Here is a 23,550-nt window from a genome sequence, read left to right as displayed (position 1 = left end):
TACTCACAAACGGGGGAAGAAAAGGTAGTATTTCCAGACCACACATGATCAAAACAGGGAATGGAGGTGGTTCAGCTGCAAGGTGTGAATGTCTGACTAAAGTTTGTAAAAACCGTGTAAGACAAGGGGCAAATGCCCGACAATGTATGATCAAAAGAGGGAGCGGAGGTTTTCGGCTGCAAGGTCTGAATGTCCAACCACAATTTGTAAAAATCGGGGAAGAAAAGGCTCGAAAGCCCGACTATACACCATCAAAAGCGGGAGCAGAGGTGTTCAGGTGCAAGAAGGTCTGAATGTCCGACCAAAAATTATTGAAAAATGGGTAAGAAAAGGTGCGAATGCCAAATCATACATCATCAAAAGCAGGAGCGGATGTGTTCGGCTACAAGAAGGTTTGAATGTCCAACCATAGTAAGTAATAGGCGGGTAAGAAAAGGCTCGAATGCCCGACTATATACCATCAAAAGCGGAAGCGGAGGTGTTCGGCTGCAAGACGGTGTGAACGTCCGACCAAAGTTTGTAAAAAGCAGTTAAGAAAATGTTCGAATATCCAACCAAACATAATCAAAAGCAGGAGCAGAGCTGTTCGACTGCAAGTAGGTGTGAATATCAGATCATAATTTGCAAAAAGCTGTTGAGAAAGGGTGAGAATGCCCGACGATACACTATCAAATGTGGGAGCGGAGGTGTTCGTCTGTGAGTAGGTGTGAATGTCCGACCATAATTGCTGAAAAATGTGTTAGAAAAGGTAAGAATGCCGGACCATATGTCATCAAAAGCGGGAGAGGTTGTGTTCGGCTGCAAGTAGGTGTGAAATTCCAGCCATAATTACTCACAAACGGGTAAGAAAAGGTACTATTGCCAGACCATATATGATCAAAACAGGGAGCGGAGGTGGTTCAGCTGCAAGAAGGTTTGAATGTCCGACTAAAGTTTGTAAAAAGCGGGTAAGACAAGGTGTGAATGCCCGACAATGTATGATCAAAAGAGGAGCGGAGGTTTTCGGCTGCAAGAAGGTCTGAATGTCCACCCATAATTACTGAAAAATGGGTAAGAAAAGGTGCGAAAGCCCAACCGCACATGATCATAAGTGGATGAGAAGGTGTTCGACTGCAAGTAGGTGTGAATGTAAGATCATAATTTGTAAAAAGCGGGTAAGAAAAGGTAAGAATGCCCAACCATAAATTATCAAAAGCGGCAGCAGAGTTTCGGCTGGTATTTATCAATGTCTAGATAGATTTCAACAAAAAACAACGTTGTACTTTGCAGTAAAAGAAAGTGCAAATCAAAAGTTTTAGGAATCCGAGAATAAGCTTATTTTCATGAGTTCTGCACGATTTCGGATTTTATGTATAAAATGAACTCCTTCACGCAAACTAAGTTAACACTGCTTTGTCCTTCATATGTACCCATTTCTACATATATTTCAAGCATAAACTTTCTCATACTACCCTGAATGAGAAAGAGCCAAACTTGTGATTAAGCCATACGACCCTTTTGAGGAGTTCTGCATGGTTTGGGATTTTATCTATAAAATTAATTCCTTCACTCAAACTATGTTAAAACGGCTTTTACCTTCATATTTATCAATGTCTCGATAGATTTAAACAAAAAAAACAACGTTGTACTTTGCAATAAAAGAAAGAGCAAATCAAAAGTTTTAGGAATCCGAGAATAAGCTTATTTTCATGAGTTCTGCACGATTTCGGATTTTATGTATAAAATGAATTCATTCACTCAAACCAGGTTAAAACTGCTTTTTCCTTCATATTTATCAATGTCTAGATCGACTTCAACAAAGAACAACATTGTATTTTGCAGTAGAAGAAAGAGCAAAACTGAAGGATCAGGAATCCGAGAATAAGCTTCTTTTCATAAGTTCTGCATGATTTGGGATTTTATGTATAAAATGAATTCCTTCACTCAAACTAAGTTAACACTGCTTTGTCCTTCATATGTACCCATTTCTACATATATTTCAAGCATAAACTTCCTCATACTAACCTGAATGAGAAAGAGCCACACTTGTGATTAAGCCATACGCCCCTTTTGAGGAGTTCTGCATGATTTGGGATTTTATCTATAAAATCAATTCCTTCACTCAAACTATGTTAAAACGGCTTTTACCTTCATATTTATCAATGTCTCGATAGATTTAAACAAAAAAACAACGTTGTACTTTGCAGTAAAAGAAAGAGCCAATCAAAAGTTTTAGGAATCCGAGAATAAGCTTATTTTCATGAGTTCTGCACGATTTCGGATTTTATGTATAAAATGAATTCATTCACTCAAACCAAGTTAAAACTGCTTTTTCATTCATATTTATCAATGTCTAGATCGACTTCAACAAAGAAAAACATTGTATTTTGCAGTATAAGAAAGAGCAAAACTGAAGTTTCCTGAACTGATCAGGAATCCGAGAATAAGCTTATTTTCTTATGGGCAAGTGGGAACTGCTTTGTCCTTCATATTTATCAATGTGTAGATGGATTTCAACTTCTTCAAAGTCCAATGTTTTTCTTTGTTGAAGTCGATCTAGACATTGATGAATATGGAAGGACAAAGCAGTTTTAACTTGGTTTGAGCAAAGCAATTCATTTTATAGCAAAATCCGAAATCGTGCAGAACTCATGAAAGCAGGCTTATACTCGGATTCCTGAAACTTTAGATTTGCTCTTTCTTTTACTGCAAAGTACAACGTTGTTTTTTTGTTTAAATCTTTGTAGACATGGTAAATATGAAGGACAAATCAGTTTTAACATAGTTTGAGTGAAGTAATGCATTTTATAAGCAAAATCCCAAATCATGCAGAACTCACGAAAAGCTTTTTCTCGCTTTTCACTGCTTTTTACAAACTTTGGTCGGACGTTCACACCTTCTTGCATCCGAACACCTCCACTTCCGCTTTTGATGATGTATATTCGGGCATTCGAACCTTTTATTACCCGCTTTTTACAAACCATTGTCGTGCTTTCACACCTTCTTGCAGCCGAACACCACCTCTACCGCTTTTGATGATGTATGGTTCAGTATTCTTACCTTTTCTAACACATTTTTCAGCAATTATGGTCGGACATTCACACCTACTCACAGCTGGACACCTCCGCTCCCGCTTTTGATCATACAATGTCGGGACATCGCTCCTTGTCTTACCAGCTTTTTACAAACTTTAGTCGAACATTCACACCTTCTTGCAGCTGAACACCTCCGCTCCCGCTTTTGATGATGTATAGTCGGGCTTTCAAGCCTTTTCTTAACCGGTTTTTACAAATTATGGTTGGACATTCAGACCTTGCAGCCGAACACCTCCGCTCTCTCTTTTGATCATACATTGTCGGGCATTCACACCTTGTCTTACCCGCTTTTTACAAACTATAGTCAGACATTCACACCTTGCAGCTGAACCTCCGCTCCCTGTTTTGATCATGTATGGTCTGGCAATACTACCTTTTCTTCCCCCGTTTGTGAGTAATTATGGCTGGACATTCACACCTACTTGCAGTCGAACAGCTCTGCTCCCGCTTTTGATTACGTTTGGTTGGATATTCGAACCTTTTCTTAACTGCTTTTTACAAACCATGGTCGGACATTCACACCTTCTTGTAGCCGAACAACTCCGCTCCCGCTATTCATTTTGTACAGTCGGGTATTTTAACCTTTTCTTACCCGCTTTTTACCAACTATGGTGGGACATTCACACCATCTTACAGCGGAACACCTCCGCTCCCACTTTTTATGGTGTATAGTCGGGCATTCGAACCTTTTCTTACCCGCTATTTACAAACTATGGTAGGACATTCAAACTTTCGTGTATCCGAAAACCTCCGCTCTCTCTTTTGATCATACATTGTCGGACATTCGCACCTTTTCTTACCCGCTTTTTACAAACCATGGTCGGACTGTCACACCTTCTTGTAGCCGAACACATCCGCTCCCGCTATTGATTGTGTACAGTCGGGTATTTTAACCTTTTCTTACCCGCTTTTTACCAAATATGGTTGGACATTCACACCTTCGTACAGCGGAACACCTCCGCTCCCTCTTTTGATGGTGTATGTTCGGGCATTCAAACCTTTTCTTACCCGCTTTTTCCAAACTATGGTCGGCTATTCACAGCTTCCTCTCCACCATACTTGTATGGTGGGATATTCACACCCACTTGCATCCGAAGACCTCCGCCCCAAATTTTGTTGATATTTAGTCGGACATTCGCACCTTACCCGCTTTTGGCAAACTATGGCCTTCTTGCAGCCAAACAACTCTGATCTTGCTTTTGATGATGTAAGGTTGGGCATTCAGACCTTGCTTCACCTGCTTTTCACCAAATATAGTCGGACATTCACACCTTCTTGCAGCCGAAGACCTCCGCCCCAAATTTTGTTGATATTTAGTCGGACATTCGCACCTTATCCGCTTTTGGCAAACTATGGCCTTCTTGCAGCCAAACACCTCTGATCTCGCTTTTGATGATGTAAGGTAGGGCATTCAGACCTTGCTTCACCTGCTTTTCACCAAATATAGTCGGACATTCACACCTTCTTGCAGCCGAACACTTCCGCTCCACCTTTTAGTGTTCTATCACACCTTTTTTTCACTGCATTTTATACATTATGGTCGGAAATTTTCAACCACTCTCATCCGAAGACCTCTCCTCCCGCTTTTGTTAATATATTTGAACTTTAGTCGGACATTCAAACCTTCTTGCAGCTGAACCACCTCCGCTCCCTGTTTTGATCATATATGGTCTGGCAATACTACCTTTTCTTACTCGTTTGTGAGTAATTATGGCTGGACATTCACACCTACTTGCAGCCGAACACAACCTCTCTCGCTTTTGATGATGTATAGTCGGGCATTCTCACCCTTTCTCATCAACTTTTTACAAATTATGATCTGACATTCACACCTGCTTTTGATAATGTATTGTTAGGCATTCGCACCTTTTTTTTTACCCATTTTTCATGAATTATGGGTGGACATTCACACCTTCTTGCAGCCGAACACCTCCTCTCCCGCTTATGATCATGTGCGGTTTGATATTCGAAAATTTACTTTATTGTTTTAAAGCAATTATTGATGGACATTCAAACCTTCTTTTTGATGGTGTATAGTCGGGCTTTCGAGCCTTTTCTTCCCGGTTTTTACAAACCATGGTTGGACTTTCACACCTTCTTGTAGCCGAACAACTCCGCTTCTGCTATTGATTGTGTACAGTCGGGTATTTTAACCTTTTCTTACCCGCTTTTTACCAACTATGGTCGGACATTCACACCGTCTTACAGCGGAACACCTCTGCTCCCGCTTTTGATGGTGTATAGTCGGGCATTCAAACCTTTTCTTACCCGCTTTTTACAAACCATGGTCGGACTGTCACACCTTCTTGTAGCCGAACACATCCGCTCCCGCTATTGATTGTGTACAGTCGGGTATATTAACCTTTTCTTACCCGCTTTTTACCAAGTATGGTCGGACATTCACACCTTCGTACAGCGGAACACCTCCGCTCCCTCTTTTGATGGTGTATGTTCGGGCATTCAAACCTTTTCTTACCCGCTTTTTCCAAACTATGGTCGGCTATTCACAGCTTCCTCTCCACCATACTTGTATGGTGGGATATTCACACCCACTTGCATCCGAAGACCTCCGCCCCAAATTTTGTTGATATTTAGTCGGACATTCGCACCTTACCCGCTTTTGGCAAACTATGGCCTTCTTGCAGCCAAACACCTCTGATCTCGCTTTTGATGATGTAAGGTTGGGCATTCAGACCTTGCTTCACCTGCTTTTCACCAAATATAGTCGGACATTCACACCTTCTTGCAGCCGAACACTTCCGCTCCACCTTTTAGTGTTCTATCACACCTTTTTTTCACCGCATTTTATACATTATGGTCGGAAATTTTCAACCACTCTCATCCGAAGACCTCTCCTCCCGCTTTTGTTAATATATTTGAACTTTAGTCGGACATTCAAACCTTCTTGCAGCTGAACCACCTCCGCTCCCTGTTTTGATCATATATGGTCTGGCAATACTACCTTTTCTTACCCGTTTGTGAGTAATTATGGCTGGACATTCACACCTACTTGCAGCCGAACACAACCTCTCTCGCTTTTGATGATGTATGGACCGGCATTCTTACCTTTTCTAAGACATTTTTCAGCAATTATGGTCGGAGATTCACACCTACTCACAGCCGAACAACTCCGCTCCCACATTTGATGGTGTATAGTCGGGCATTCTCACCCTTTCTCGTCAGCTTTTTGCAAATTATGATCTGACATTCACACCTACTTGCAGTCGAACAGCTCTGCTCCCGCTTTTGATTATGTTTGGTTGGATATTCGAACCTTTTCTTAACTTCTTTTTACATATTTTGGTTGGACGTTCACACCTTCTTGTAGCCGAACACTTCCACTCCTGCTTTTGATGATGTATGGTTGGGCATTCACACCTTTTTTTTGCCCATTTTTCAGGAATTATGGGTGGACATTCACACCTTGCAGCTGAACACCTCCTATCCCACTTATGATCATGTGCGGTTTGATTTTCGAAAAGTTTCTTTCATGTTTTCTAGCAATTATTGATGGACATGTAGACCTTCTTGCAGCTGAACACCTCCGCTCCCGCTTTTGATCATACATTGTCAGGCATTCGCACCTTGTCTTACCCACTTTTTACAAACTTTAGTCGAACAGTCACACCTTTTTGCAGCCGAACACCACCTCTCCCGCTTTTGATGATGTATGGTCCAGCATTCTTACCTTTTCTAACACATTCTTCAGCAATTATGGTCGGACATTCACACCTACTCAGAGCCGAACACCTCCGCTCCCGCATTTGATGGTGTATAGTCGGGCATTCTCACCCTTTCTCATCAGCTTTTTACAAATTATGATCTGACATTCACACCTGCTTTTGATAATGTATTGTTAGGCATTCGCACCTTTTTTTTACCCATTTTTCATGAATTATGGGTGGACATTCACACCTTCTTGCAGCCGAACACCTCCTCTCCCGCATATGATCATGTGCGGTTTGATATTCGAAAATTTACTTTCTTGTTTTAAAGCAATTATTGATGGACATTCAAACCTTCTTTTTGATGGTGTATAGTCGGGCTTTCGAGCCTTTTCTTCCCGGTTTTTACAAACCATGGTCGGACTTTCACACCTTCTTGTAGCCGAACAACTCCGCTCCCGCTATTGATTGTGTACAGTCGGGTATTTTAACCTTTTCTTACCCGCTTTTTACCAACTATGGTCGGACATTCACACCGTCTTACAGCGGAACACCTCTGCTCCCGCTTTTGATGGTGTATAGTCGGGCATTCGAAGCTTTTCTTACCCGCTTTTTACAAACTATGGTGGGACATTCAAACCTTCTTGTATCCGAAAACCTCCGCTCTCTCTTTTGATCATACATTGTCGGACATTCGCACCTTTTCTTACCCGCTTTTTACAAACCATGGTCGGACTTTCACATCTTCTTGTAGCCGAACACATCCGCTCCCGCTATTGATTGTGTACAGTCGGGTATTTTAACCTTTTCTTACCCGCTTTTTACCGACTATGGTCGGACATTCACACCTTCGTACAGCGGAACACCTCCGCTCCCTCTTTTGATGGTGTATGTTCGGGCATTCAAACCTTTTCTTACCCGCTTTTTCCAAACTATGGTCGGCTATTCACAGCTTCCTCTCCACCATACTTGTATGGTGGAATATTCACACCCACTTGCATCCGAAGACCTCCGCCCCAAATTTTGTTGATATTTAGTCGGACATTCGCACCCTACCCGCTTTTGGAAAACTATGGCCTTCTTGCAGCCAAACACCTCTGATCTCGCTTTTGATGATGTAAGGTTGGGCATTCAGACCTTGCTTCACCTGCTTTTCACCAAATATAGTCGGACATTCACACCTTCTTGCAGCCGAACACTTCCGCTTTTAGTGTTCTATGAGGCATTCACATATGTTTTTTCACCGTATTTTATAGATTATGGTTGGAAATTCTCACCCACTCTCATCCGAAGACCTCTCCTCATGCTTTTGTTAATATATAGTCGGGCATTCGAACCTTTTCTTACCCGCTTTTTACAAATTATAGTCGAACATTCACACCTACTTGCAGCTGAATACTTCCACTCCACCTTTTAGGTATGTATGGTTGGCATTTGCACCTCTTTTTATACTGATTGCTGAAGATTAAGTTGTACTTTCTCAAACTACAACATTTTTTTATTTGTTGAAACTTGATTTGAAGTGGATAAATAAGGAGGACAAACAGTTTTAAGTCAGGCTGATAGAAGGAATTAATTTTATAGCAAAATCTGTACTTCGTCATATGTCGAGAGATGCTTATTGCTGAAGAAGTTCTTTCTCATTCTACAAAGTACAACGTTGTTTATCGTTGAAACTTGATTAGACATGAATAAATATGAAGGACAAAGCAGTCTTAACTTGGTTTGAGTTAAGGAATTCGTTTTATAGGAGAATCCGAATTCGTGCATAACTCATAAAATAGAGCTTATTTTCGGATTCCTGAAGAATGATTCTGGTTCTTTCTCATAATACAAAGTTTGTTGTTTATTGTTGAAACTTCATCAGAAGTGAAGAAATAAATGAATGCCTATCAACAAATGTGGGATCTAAACTCTAGTGCTTCCTCTAAAATAATTTCCTTTCTCAATTTAGAAATGAGTGTGTGTAAGTCACAACACCTGTGACACCAAAACGGCTTTCTTTTCTCTACACTCTGCACTATGAGCACACACACCAAATCAGAAAGGCTTTTTTCTCTCTTTTCTACATTATGGACTGTGGGGACACAAAACCGCTCTCTCTCTTTTTTTTTTTTATCGTGTGCCAGGGCGTTGTCTCATGTATTAGATTATGCTTAAGATACGAATGGGTTTATCAGTCACATCAGAATCCATACATACTGATCCTCCCGTAATAAAATGGTCGGATCTTATCAAACACACTTTGTTTCTTGTGACAATCAAGTCAGCGAAACAGCGTATACACGTCAAGACACTGAATCAAGTTTGCCACAAGAACTCATAAGTTTGGCAGTATTGCTCTGCCATCAGCAATGATACACCCATTTTATTTTCGTGAGACATGTGCAAGCACCTGTTCATCTACTGTTCTATCACTATGAATTAGTGATCTATTATCAATAAGGATACTTCTACAACTACGATCAAAGTATGTCCGGACTTCTTATGTTGTCAGTTGCTATATATGAATAAGTGGGTAGCTACTGACAAGCATTAAGCATGTCACACAGCCCAAACATATAACATTTCAGGACACACCACACAGTTAACAACCACAGTGAAGTGTGTCAAAGCCCAAACATGTAACATTCAACAGGACACTTACACAACACATTCAAATCAAACAGTCAGACAACATACAAGAACATATACCCCAGCCGGCATTGCTCCCTGCCTATTTTCGTACAGCACACTATGTGTGCGCACACCTTTATTCACAAACTCTTCAACTTATACTCTTTTACCGAAGCTGCTACAGCTCGATTGGCCAAATACCCTTAGATCCTATTTCGGTGAATTTGACATCTGCCTTGTATGTAACAGATTAGCGGTTTAGCAGTTTTAATTTAGTTTGAGTGAAGGAATTCATTTTATAGCAAAATCCGAAATCGTGCAGAACTCATGAAAATAAGCTTATTCTCGGATTCCTAAAACTTTTGATTGGCTCTTTCTTTTACTGCAAAGTACAACGTTGTTTTTTTGTTTAAATCTATCGAGACATTGATAAATATGAAGGTAAAAGCCGTTTTAACATAGTTTGAGTGAAGGAATTGATTTTATAGATAAAATCCCAAATCATGCAGAACTCCTCAAAAGGGGCGTATGGCTTAATCACAAGTGTGGTTCTTTCTCATTCAGGGTAGTATGAGGAAGTTTATGCTTGAAATATATGTAGAAATGGGTACATATGAAGGACAAAGCAGTGTTAACTTAGTTTGAGTGAAGGAATTCATTTTATACATAAAATCCCAAATCATGCAGAACGTATGAAAAGAAGCTTATTCTCGGATTCCTGATCCTTCAGTTTTGCTCTTTCTTCTACTGCAAAATACAATGTTGTTCTTTGTTGAAGTCGATCTAGACATTGATAAATATGAATGAAAAAGCAGTTTTAACTTGGTTTGAGTGAATGAATTCGTTTTATACATAAAATCCGAAATCGTGCAGAACTCATGAAAATAAGCTTATTCTCGGATTCCTAAAACTTTTGATTGGCTCTTTCTTTTACTGCAAAGTACAACGTTGTTTTTTTGTTTAAATCTATCGAGACATTGATAAATATGAAGGTAAAAGCCGTTTTAACATAGTTTGATTGAAGGAATTAATTTTATAGATAAAATCCCAAACCATGCAGAACTCCTCAAAAGGGGCGTATGGCTTAATCACAAGTGTGGCTCTTTCTCATTCAGGGTAGTATGAGGAAGTTTATGCTTGAAATATATGTAGAAATGGGTACATATGAAGGACAAAGCAGTGTTAACTTAGTTTGCGTGAAGGAATTCATTTTATACATAAAATCCGAAATCGTGCAGAACTCATGAAAATAAGCTTATTCTCGGATTCCTAAAACTTTTGATTTGCACTTTCTTTTACTGCAAAGTACAACGTTGGTTTTTGTTGAAATCTATCTAGACATTGATAAATACGAGCCGAAACTCTGCTGCCGCTTTTGATAATTTATGGTTGGGCATTCTTACCTTTTCTTACCCGCTTTTTACAAATTATGATCTTACATTCACACCTACTTGCAGTCGAACACCTTCTCATCCACTTATGATCATGTGCGGTTGGGCTTTCGCACCTTTTCTTACCCATTTTTCAGTAATTATGGGTGGACATTAAGACCTTCTTGCAGCCGAAAACCTCCGCTCCTCTTTTGATCATACATTGTCGGGCATTCACACCTTGTCTTACCCGCTTTTTACAAACTTTAGTCGGACGTTCAAACCTTCTTGCAGCTGAACCACCTCCGCTCCCTGTTTTTATCATATATGGTCTGGCAATAGTACCTTTTCTTACCCGTTTGTGAGTAATTATGGCTGGACATTCACACCTACTTGCAGCCGAACACAACCTCTCCCGCTTTTGATGATATATGGTCCGGCATTCTTACCTTTTCCAACACATTTTTCAGCAATTATGGTCGGACATTCACACCTACTCACAGACGAACACCTCCGCTCCCACATTTGATAGTGTATAGTCGGGCATTCTCACCCTTTCTCAACAGCTTTTTGCAAATTATGATCTGATATTCCCACCTACTTGCAGTCGAACAGCTCTGCTCCCGCTTTTGATTATGTTTGGTTGGATATTCGAACCTTTTCTTAACTTCTTTTTACATATTTTGGTTGGACGTTCACACCTTCTTGTAGCCGAACACTTCCACTCCTGCTTTTGATGATGTATGGTTGGGCATTCACACCTTTTTTTTGCCCATTTTTCAGGAATTATGGGTGGACATTCACACCTTGCAGCTGAACACCTCCTATCCCACTTATGATCATGTGCGGTTTGATTTTCGAAAAGTTTCTTTCATGTTTTCTAGCAATTATTGATGGACATGTAGACCTTGCAGCTGAACACCTCCGCTCCCGCTTTTGATCATACATTGTCAGGCATTCGCACCTTGTCTTACACACTTTTTACAAACTTTAGTCGAACAGTCACACCTACTTGCAGCCGAACACAACCTCTCTCACTTTTGATGATGTATGGACCGGCATTCTTACCTTTTCTAACACATTTTTCAGCAATTATGGTCGGAGATTCACACCTACTCAGAGCCGAACACCTCCGCTCCCGCATTTGATGGTCTATAGTCGGGCATTCTACAGCGGAAAAGACTCATTCTTATGTTTGGTTAGATATTCAAACCTTTTCTTAACTGCTTTTTACAAACTTTGGTCGGACGTTCACAATATCTTGCAGCCGAACACCTCCGCTTCCGCTTTTGATGGTGTATATTCGGGCATACGAACCTTTTCTTACCCGCTTTTTACAAACCAAGGTCGGACTTTCACACCTTCTCTTAGCTGAACAACTCCGCTCCCTCTTTTGATTGTGTACAGTCGGGTAATTTAACCTTTTCTTACCCGCTTTTTACAAATTATGGTCGAACATTCACACCTACTTGCAGCCGAACACCTCCGCTCCCGCTTTTGATGGTGTATAGTCGGGCTTTCGAGCCTTTTCTTCCCCGGTTTTTACAAATTATGGTTGGACATTCAGACCTTGCAGCCGAAAACCTCCGCTCCCTCTTTTGATCATACATTGTCAGGCATTCGCACCTACTTGCAGCCGAATACTTCCGCTCTACCTTTTAGTGATGTATGGTTGGCATTTGCACCTTTTCTTACCCTTTCTTACCCTACTGATTGCTGAAGATTAAGTTGTTTTTTCTCAAACTACAACATTTTTTTAATTGTCGAAACTTGATTTGAAGCTAAATAAGGAGGACAAACAGTTTTAAGTCAGGCTGATAGAAGGAATTAATTTTATAGCAAAATCTGTATTTCGTCATATGTCGAGAGATGCTTATTGCTGAAGAAGTTCTTTCTCATTCTACAAAGTACAACGTTGTTTATCGTTGAAACTTGATTAGACATGAATAAATATGAAGGACAAAGCAGTCTTAACTTGGTTAGAGTTAAGGAATTCGTTTTATAGGAGAATCCGAATTCGTGCATAACTCGTAAAATAGAGCTTATTTTCGGATTCCTGAAGAATGATTCTGGTTCTTTCTCATAATACAAAGTTTGTTGTTTATTGTTGAAACTTCATCAGAAGTGAAGAAATAAATGAATGCCTATCAACAAATGTGGGATCTAAACTCTAGTGCTTCCTCTAAAATAATTTCCTTTCTCAATTCAGAAATGTGTGTGTGTAAGTCACAACACCCGTGACACCAAAACGGCTTTCTTTTCTCTCTTTTCTCTACACTCTGCACTGTGAGCACACCCACCAAATCAGAAAGGCTTTTTTCTCTCTTTTCTACATTATGGACTGTGGGGACACAAAACCGCTCTCTCTTTTTTTTTTTTATTGTGTGCCAGGGCGTTGTCTCACGTATTAGATTATGCTTACGATACGAATGGGTTTATCAGTCACATCAGAATCCATACATACTGATCCTCCCGTAATAAAATGGTCGGATCTTATCAAACACACTTTGTTTCTTGTGACAATCAAGTCAGCGAAACAGCGTATACACGTCAAGACACTGAATCAAGTTTGCCACAAGAACTCATACATTTGGCAGTATTGCTCTGCCGTCAGCAATCATACACCCATTTTATTTTCGTGAGACATGTGCAGGCACCTGTTCATCTACTGTTCTATCACTATGAATTAGTTTATCTATTATCAATAAGGATACTTCTACAACTACTCTATCAAAGTATGTCCGGACTTCTTACGTTGTCAGTTGCTATATATGAATAAGTGGGTAGCTACTGACAAGCATTAAGCATGTCACACAGCCCAAACATATAACATTTCAGGACACACCACACAGTTAACAACCACAGTGAAGCGTGTCAAAGCCCAAACATGTAACATTCAACAGGACACTTACACAACACATTCAAATCAAACAGTCAGACAACATACAAGAACATATACCCCAGCCGGCATTGCTCCCTGCCTATTTTCCTACAGCTCACTACGTGTGCGCACACCTTTATTCACAAACTCTTCAACTTATACTCTTTTACCGAAGCTGCTACAGCTCGATTGGCCGAATACCGAATAATCCTAATTCGGTGAATTTGATATCTGCCTTACATGTAACAGATTAGCGGTTTAGCAGTTTTAATTTAGTTTGAGTGAAGGAATTCATTTTATAGCAAAATCCGAAATCGTGAAGAACTCATGAAAGTAAGCTTATTCTCGGATTCCTGAAACTTTAGATTTGCTATTTCTTTTACTGCAAAGTACAACGTTGGTTTTTTTGTTTAAATCTTTCAAGACATGGTAAATATGAAGGACAAAGCAGTTTTAACATAGTTTGAGTGAAGGAATTCATTTTATTGATAAAATCCCAAGAGTCTGCTGAGAAAAGAGAGTGAATGCGAAGTAGACTTTAACACGGCTCTGGGAGCGAGCCGAGTGCGGGCTAACCGGGAGAATTGCTTGAAAGAAACGCGACACCGAATGAGCGGTCAGAACAAAGCCTCAATACGGTTTTCCCGTGGTGTTTTTGTTGCTGCCTTGTCTTTTGCACAGAGTAAAAGACTAGGCAGCCATCGAATAGGGCCCGATTGTTCCTACTTGGTAAGCCGAGGAGCAAGGGGGGGGGGGGGGGGGGGGCAAGCGATACCCCCAGAAGGTACCCATCCCGCCCCACCCCACTCAACCCAACCCCACTCCGGAGGACCTCTACAAAAAACAAACAAACAACAACAAAAAACAAACAAACAAACCACCCGGTCACACCAGTCGCAGCAGCCCGGGCCTGAGACCCACCATCACCCAGGCCCCCCCAGGCCCCCCCTCAACAGGTGCGCTCTTGTGAAAAAGCAAACAGCGGCAGCAACAAAAACACAACGGGAACACCGTATTGAGGCTTTGTTCTGACCGCTCATTTGGTATGGCGTTTCTTTCAAGCAATTCTCCCGGTTAGCCCGCACTCGGCTCACTCCCAGAGCCGTGTTAAAGTCCACTTCGCATTCACTCTCTTTTCTCAGCAGACTCTTGGGATTTTATCAATAAAATGAATTCCTTCACTCAAACTATGTTAAAACTGCTTTGTCCTTCATATTTACCATGTCTTGAAAGATTTAAACAAAAAAAACAACGTTGTACTTTGCAGTAAAAGAAATAGCAAATCTAAAGTTTCAGGAATCCGAGAATAAGCTTACTTTCATGAGTTCTTCACGATTTCGGATTTTGCTATAAAATGAATTCCTTCACTCAAACTAAATTAAAACTGCTAAACCGCTAATCTGTTACATGTAAGGCAGATGTCAAATTCACCGAATTAGGATTATTCGGTATTCGGCCAATCGAGCTGTAGCAGCTTCAGTAAAAGAGTATAAATTGAAGAGTTTGTGAATAAAGGTGTGCGCACACATAGTGAGCTGTAGGAAAATAGGCAGGGAGCAATGCCGGCTGGGGTATATGTTCTTGTATGTTGTCTGACTGTTTGATTTGAATGTGTTGTGTAAGTGTCCTGTTGAATGTTACATGTTTGGGCTTTGACACGCTTCACTGTGGTTGTTAACTGTGTGGTGTGTCCTGAAATGTTATATGTTTGGGCTGTGTGACATGCTTAATGCTTGTCAGTAGCTACCCACTTATTCATATATAGCAACTGACAACGTAAGAAGTCCGGACATACTTTGATAGAGTAGTTGTAGAAGTATCCTTATTGATCCTTATTGATAATAGATAAATTAGATGAACAGTCAGCAACAGTCAACAGTAGATGAACAGGTGCCTGCACATGTCTCACGAAAATAAAATGGATGTATGATTGCTGACGGCAGAGCAATACTGCCAAACTTATGAGTTCTTGTGGCAAACTTGATTCAGTGTCTTGACGTGTATACGCTGTTTCGCTGACTTGATTGTCACAAGAAACAAAGTGTGTTTGATAAGATCCGACCATTTTATTACGGGAGGATCAGTATGTATGGATTCTGATGTGACTGATAAACCCATTCGTATCTTAAGCACAATCTAATACGTCAGACAACGCCCTGGCACACGATAAAAAAAAAAAGAGAGAGCGGTTTTGTGTCCCCACAGTCCATAATGTAGAAAAGAGAGAAAAAAGCCTTTCTGATTTGGTGTGTGTGCTCATAGTGCAGAGTGTAGAGAAAAGAAAGCCGTTTTGGTGTCACGAGTGTTGTGACTTACACACACACATTTCTAAATTGAGAAAGGAAATTATTTTAGAGGAAGCACTAGAGTTTAGATCCCACATTTGTTGATAGGCATTCATTTATTTCTTCACTTCTGATAAAAATGATAAGACTGACCTAAAGAATTGGAGGCCCATCACACTTTTAAACTTTGACTGTAAACTTTTTAGCAAGGTTTTAACGACACGGATGTCCTCTGTTTTAGAGGAGGTAATTCACCCAGACCAGGCTTGTGCCATCTCAGAGAGACAACTCACCGACAGCCTCGTACTGATTCGAGACAACATTGATTACGCTAGAGACAGAAACACCCGGCTTGTCATCTTAAATTTAGACTTTGAAAAAGCTTTTGATCGGGTCTCGCATCAATATCTCTTTCAGGTGTTGCAGCCATCAAATAGGGCCCGATTGTTCCTACTTGGTGAGATTTGCTTGGTTGAGACGCTTGCTCCCCCCCCTTGCTCCTCGGCTGACCAAGTAGGAACAATCGGATCCTATTCGATGGCTGCCTTGTCTTTTACTCTGTGCAAAAGACAAGGCAGCCACAAACACCACGGGAACACCGTATTGAGGCTTTGTTCTGACCACTCATTCGGTGTCGCATTTCTTTCAAGCAATTCTCCCGGTTAGCCCACACTCGGCTCGCTCCCAGAGCTGTGTTAAAGTCTACTTCGCATTCACTCTCTTTTCTCAGCAGATTAAAAGAAAGTTTCATCTTGGGCTCCCTGAAACTTCCATCCTGCACCGCTGTTTGCTTTTTCACAAGAGCAGAGAAGAGCGCACCGTTCCCAGCGGCACTGCAGTACTGGGTCGATGCTTGGAGTGAACGGAGCAAGCTTCTTTTTCAACTCCTATTCTTAAAAATCCATTTAATATGTAGTCCTCGTATAGAGGACATATTAAACTGATAAGAACAGATACTACAATTGATCTTAGCCAAAAGGCCGAGAAGCGATAACTGTCCACTGTTTCAGGTCCAAGGGCCCTTGCTGGCACAATGCGCACTTGTAGCAGTGTTCTTTTTATGGCCATAGGTGGCCAGAGTGTCACGTTGCACCTCCGCCCACCCGCTGCACTGAGCACTCTTCAGCCCTTTTAAATGGTATAACTTTGCACTCCCGCATGCTCCAGCAAGCACCATTCAAGCAACAACTTTGCACTCCAGCTTCGAACATCGGCACAATCGCAACAAGTAAGGCGACTCTACTCAGAGAAGTCACTCTGCACAGTAACAAGATTTCTTTTGCACAGACAGAAAGGGCTTCACCCGCAAAGGTAAAGCCTGCCAAAAATAGAAACAACTCATTAGTGCTGCTCTCCACGAAAGTCTTTAGTAAAAGGCGAAAGACTTGTATGTTATGAAGAGAAACCAGAGTACGATTATCCGTCACTGCGGGAGCAGGGCATCAGGCTAGTTGCCATAGCCACCTTCCCCATGGTGAGCGTTGCTTGGTTGAAACGCTTGCCCCTGTGCAATCGACAAGGCAGCAACAAAAACACCACGGGAACACCGTATTGAGGCTTTGTTCTGACCGCTCATTCGGTGTCGCGTTTCTTTCAAGCAATTCTCCCGGTTAGCCCACACTCGGCTCGCTCCCAGAGCCGTGTTAAAGTCTACTTCGCATTCACTCTCTTTTCTCAGCAGACTCTTGGGATTTTATCTATAAAATGAATTCCTTCACTCAAACTATGTTAAAACTGCTTTGTCCTTCATATTTACCATGTCTTACCATGACTTTGCAGTAAAAGAAAGAGCAAATCTAAAGTTTCAGGAATCCGAGAATAAGCTTACTTTCATGAGTTCTTCACGATTTCGGATTTTGCTATAAAATGAATTCCTTCACTCAAACTAAATTAAAACTGCTAAACCGCTAATCTGTTACATGTAAGGCAGATGTCAAATTCACCGAAATAGGATCTAAGGGTATTCGGCCAATCGAGCTGTAGCAGCTTTGGTAAAAGAGTATAAGTTGAAGAGTTTGTGATTAAAGGTGTGCGCACACATAGTGAGCTGTAGGAAAATAGGCAGGGAGCAATGCCGGCTGGGGTATATGTTCTTGTATGTTGTCTGACTGTTTGATTTGAATGTGTTGTGTAAGTGTCCTGTTGAATGTTTGGGCTTTGACACTTCACTGTGGTTGTTAACTGTGTGGTGTGTCCTGAAATGTTATATGTTTGGGCTGTGTGACATGCTTAATGCTTGTCAGTAGCTACCCACTTATTCATATATAGCAACTGACAACATAAGAAGTCTGGACATACTTTGATAGTAGTTGTAGAAGTATCCTTATTGATAATAAATAAACTAATTCATAGTGATAGAACAGTAGATGAACAGGTGCCTGCACGTCTCACGAAAATAAAATGGGTGTATGATTGCTGACGGCAGAGCAATACTGCCAAACTTATGAGTTCTTGTGGCAAACTTGATTCAGTGTCTTGACGTGTATACGCTGTTTCGCTGACTTGATTGTCACAAGAAACAAAGTGTGTTTGATAAGATCCGACCATTTTATTACGGGAGGATCAGTATGTATGGATTCTGATGTGACTGATAAACCCATTCGTATCTTCAGCACAATCTAATACGTGAGACAACGCCCTGGCACACGATAAAAAAAAAAAGAGAGAGCGGTTTTATGTCCCCACAGTCCATAATGTAGAAAAGAGAGAAAAAAGCCTTTCTGATTTGGTGTGTGTGCTCATAGTGCAGAGTGTAGAGAAAAGAGAGAAAAGAAAGCCCTTTTGGTGTCACGGGTGTTGTGACTTACACACACACATTTCTGAATTGAGAAAAGAAATTATTTTAGAGGAAGCAGTAGAGTTTAGATCCCACATTTGTTGATAGGCATTCATTTATTTCTTCACTTCTGATGAAGTTTCAACAATAAACAACAATCTTTGTATTATGAGAAAGAACCAGACTCATTCTTCAGGAATCCGAAAATAAGCACGAATTCGGATTCTCCTATAAAACGAATTAATTAACTCAAACCAAGTTAAGACTGCTTTGTCCTTCATATTTATTCATGTCTAATCAAGTTTCAACGATAAACAACGTTGTACTTTGTAGAATGAGAAAGAACTTCTTCAGCAATAAGCATCTCTCGACATATGACGAAATACAGATTTTGCTATAAAATTAATTTCTTCTATCAGCGTGACTTAAAACTGTTTGTCCTCCTTATTTATCCACTTCAAATCAAGTTTCAACAATTAAAAAAAAATTGTAGTTTGAGAAAGAACAACTTAATCTTCAGCAATACGTATAAAAAGAGGGTAACAAAAGGTGCAAATGCCAACCATACATCACTAAAAGGTGGAGCGGAAGTATTCAGCTGCAAGTAGGTGTGAATGTTCGACCATAATTTGTAAAAAGTGGGTAAGAAAAGGTTCGAATGCCCGACTAAATATTAACAAAAGCGGGAGGAGAGGTCTTCGGATGAGAGTGGGTGAGAATTTCCTACCATACAAGTATGGTGGAGAGGAAGCTGTGATTGGCCGACAATAGTAAAAAGCAGGTGAGAAAAGGTGCGAATGTCAAAACATACATGATCAAAACAGGGAGCGGAGGTGTTTGGCTGCGACAAGGTGTGAATGTCCACCCATAATTAATGAAAAACGGGCAACAAGTAGGTTCGAATGCCCAACCATACATCATCAAAAGCAGGAGTGGATGTGTTCGGCTTCAAGAAGGTATGAATTTCCATCAATAATTGCTATAAAACATGAAAGAAAATTTTCGAATATCAAACCGCACATAATCATAAGCGGGAGAGGAGGTGTTCCGCTGCAAGAAGGTGTGAATATCCACCCATAATTACTGAAAAATGGGTAAGAAAAGGTGCGAATGCCCAACCATACATCATCAAAAGCAGGAGTGGATGTGTTCGGCTACAAGAAGGTTTGAATGTCCGACCATAGTTTGTAAAAAGCGGGTAAGAACAGGTTTGTATGCCCGACTGTACACAATCAAAAGAGGGAGCGGAGTTGTTCAGCTACAAGAAGGTGTGAAAGTCCGACCATGGTTTGTAAAAAGCGGGTAAGAACAGGTTCGTATGCCCGAATATACACCATCAAATGCGGGAGCGGAGGTGTTCGGCTGTGAGTAGGTGTGAATCTCCAACCATAATTGCTGAAAAATGTGTTAGAAAAGGTAAGAATGCCGGTCCATACATCATCAAAAGCAGGAGTGGATGTGTTCGGCTTCAAGAAGGTATGAATGTCCATCAATAATTGCTATAAAACATGAAAGAAAATTTTCGAATATCAAACCGCACATAATCATAAGCGGGAGAGGAGGTGTTCCGCTGCAAGAAGGTGTGAATATCCACCCATAATTACTGAAAAATGGGTAAGAAAAGGTGCGAATGCCCAACCATAGATCATCAAAAGCAGGAGTGGATGTGTTCGGCTACAAGAAGGTTTGAATGTCCGACCATAGTTTGTAAAAAGCGGGTAAGAACAGGTTTGTATGCCCGACTGTACACAATCAAAAGAGGGAGCGGAGTTGTTCAGCTACAAGAAGGTGTGAAAGTCCGACCATGGTTTGTAAAAAGCGGGTAAGAACAGGTTCGTATGCCCGAATATACACCATCAAATGCGGGAGCGTAGGTGTTCGGCTGCAAGAAGGTGTGAACGTCCGACCAAAGTTTGTGAAAAAGCAGTTAAGAAAAGGTTCGAATATCTAACCAAACATAATCAAAAGCGGGAGCAGAGCTGTTCGACTGCAACTAGGTGTGAATGTCAGAGAATAATTTGCAAAAAGCTGATGAGAAAGGGTGAGAAATCCCGACTATACACCATCAAATGCGGTAGCGGAGTTGTTCGGCTGTGAGTAGGTGTGATTCTCCAACCATAATTGCTGAAAAATGTGTTAGAAAAGGTAAGAATGCCGGTCCATACATCATCAAAAGCGGGAGAGGTGGTGTTCGGCTGCAAGTAGGTGTGAATGTCCAGCCATAATTACTCACAAATGGGTAAGAAAAGGTAGTATTGCCAGACCATACATGATCAAAACAGGGAGCGGAGGTGGTTAAGCTGCAAGAAGGTGTTAATGTCCGACTAAGGTTTGTAAAAAGCGGGTAAGAAAAGGTGCGAATGCCCGACAATGTATGATCAAAAGAGGGAGCGGAGGTTTTCGGCTGAAAGAAGGTCTGAATGTCCAACCATAATTTGTAAAAACCGGGGAAGAAAAGGCTCGAAAGCCCGACTATACACCATCAAAAGCTGGAGCGGAGGTGTTCAGCTGCAAGAAGGTCTGAATGTCCATCAATAATTGCTAGAAAACATGAAAGAGAATTTTCGAATATCAAACCGCACATGATAATAAGCGGGAGAGGAGGTGTTCAGCTGCAAGAAGGTGTGAATGTCCACCCATAATTACTGAAAAATGGGTAAGAAAAGGTGCGAATTCCCAACCATACATCATCAAATGCACGAGTGGATGTGTTCGGCTACAAGAAGGTTTGAATGTCCTACCATAGTTTGTAAAAAGCGGGTAAGAAAAGGTTCGAATGCCCAAACATACACCATCAAAAGAGGGAGCGGAGGTGTTCCGCTGTAAGAAGGTGTGAATGTCCGATCATAGTTGGTAAAAAGCGGGTAAGAAAAGGTTAAAATACCCGACTGTACACAATCAAAAGAGGGAGCGGAGTTGTTCAGCTAAGAGAAGGTGTGAAAGTCCGACCATGGTTTGTAAAAAGCGGGTAAGAAAAGGTTAAAATACCCGACTGTACACAATCAATAGCGGGAGCGGAGTTGTTCGGCTACTAAAAGTTGTGAAAGTCCGACCCTGGTTTTAAAAAGCGGGTAAGAAAAGGTTCGAATGCCCGAACATACACCATCAAAAGAGGTAGCGGAGGTGTTCCGCTGTAAGACGGTGTGAATGTCCGATCATAGTTGGTAAAAAGCGGGTAAGAAAAGGTTAAAATACCCGACTGTACACAATCAAAAGAGGGAGCGGAGTTGTTCAGCTAAGAGAGGGTGTGAAAGTCCGACCATGGTTTGTAAAAAGCAGGTAAGAAAAGGTTCGTATGCCCGAATATACACTATCAAAACCGGAAGCGTAGGTGTTCGGCTGCAAGAAGGTGTGAACGTCAGACCAAAGTTTGTGAAAAAGCAGTTAAGAAAAGGTTCGAATATCTAACCAAACATAATCAAAAGCGGGAGCAGAGCTGTTCGACTGCAACTAGGTGTGAATGTCAGAGAATAATTTGCAAAAAGCTGATGAGAAAGGGTGAGAAATCCCGACTATACACCATCAAATGCGGTAGCGGAGTTGTTCGGCTGTGAGTAGGTGTGATTCTCCAACCATAATTGCTGAAAAATGTGTTAGAAAAGGTAAGAATGCCAGTCCATACATCACCAAACGCGGGAGAGGTGGTGTTCGGCTGCAAGTAGGTGTGAATGTCCATTAATAATTGCTTTAAAACATGAAAGAAAATTTTCGAATATCAAACCTTACATGATCATTAGCGGGAGAGGAGGTGTTCAGCTGCTAGAAGGTGTGAATATCCACCCATAATTACTGAAAAATGGGTAGGAAAAGATGCGAATGTCCAACCATAAATCATCAAAAGCAGGAGTGGAGTTGTTCAGCTACAAGAAGGTATGAAAGTCCAACCATGGTTTGTAAAAAGCGGGTAAGAGAAGGTTCGAATACCCGAATATATACCATCAAAAGCGGAAGCGGAGGTGTTCGGCTGCAAGAAGGTGTGAACGTCCGACCAAAGTTTGTAAAAAGCAGTTAAGAAAAGGTTTGAATATCCAACCGAACATAATCAAAAGCGGGAGCAGAGCTGTTCGACTGCAAGTAGGTGTGAATGTCAGATCATAATTGCTGAAAAATGTGATAGAAAAGACTAGAATGCCGGACAATACATCATCAAAAGCGGGAGAGGTGGTTTTTCGGCTGCAAGTAGGTGTGAATGTCCAGCCATAATTACTCACAAACGGGGGAAGAAAAGGTAGTATTTCCAGACCACACATGATCAAAACAGGGAATGGAGGTGGTTCAGCTGCAAGGTTTGAATGTCTGACTAAAGTTTGTAAAAACCGTGTAAGACAAGGGGCGAATGCCCGACAATGTATGATCAAAAGAGGGAGCGGAGGTTTTTGGCTGCAAGGTCTGAATGTCCAACCACAATTTGTAAAAATCGGGGAAGAAAAGGCTCGAAAGCCCGACTATACACCATCAAAAGCGGGAGCAGAGGTGTTCAGGTGCAAGAAGGTCTGAATGTCCGACCAAAAATTACTGAAAAATGGGTAAGAAAAGGTGCGAATGCCAAATCATACATCATCAAAAGCAGGAGCGGATGTGTTCGGCTACAAGAAGGTTTGAATGTCCAACCATAGTAAATAATAGGCGGGTAAGAAAAGGCTCGAATGCCCGACTATATATATATATATATATATATAGAATATATATCATCAAAAGCGGAAGCGGAGGTGTTCGGCTGCAAGACGGTGTGAACGTCCGACCAAAGTTTGTAAAAAGCAGTTAAGAAAATGTTCAAATATCCAACCAAACATAATCAAAAGCGGGAGCAGAGCTGTTCGACTGCAAGTAGGTGTGAATATCAGATCATAATTTGCAAAAAGCTGATGAGAAAGGGTGAGAAT

The 23,550-nt window shown here is 41.1% G+C and overlaps 2 non-coding genes across 2 annotated transcripts; both read right to left on the bottom strand.

Moving 5' to 3' along the window:
* Positions 1–16,699: 16,699 nt before the first annotated feature.
* On the bottom strand, positions 16,700–16,883 carry LOC140270919 (U2 spliceosomal RNA). The gene has a single exon (XR_011907739.1). It is a non-coding gene; the product is annotated as a U2 spliceosomal RNA (small nuclear RNA).
* Positions 16,884–17,191: 308 nt separating this feature from the next.
* LOC140270963 (U5 spliceosomal RNA) lies at positions 17,192–17,305 on the bottom strand. The gene has a single exon (XR_011907780.1). It is a non-coding gene; the product is annotated as a U5 spliceosomal RNA (small nuclear RNA).
* Between the last annotated feature and the right edge of the window lie 6,245 nt (positions 17,306–23,550).

Source organism: Leuresthes tenuis, unplaced genomic scaffold, assembly GCF_036924035.1.
Source record: "Leuresthes tenuis unplaced genomic scaffold, fLeuTen1.0.hap1 SCAF_15, whole genome shotgun sequence".
Taxonomy (NCBI): domain Eukaryota; kingdom Metazoa; phylum Chordata; class Actinopteri; order Atheriniformes; family Atherinopsidae; genus Leuresthes; species Leuresthes tenuis.
Note: the sequence above shows the minus strand (reverse complement) of the source record. Positions and strands in the feature narration are given on the sequence as shown.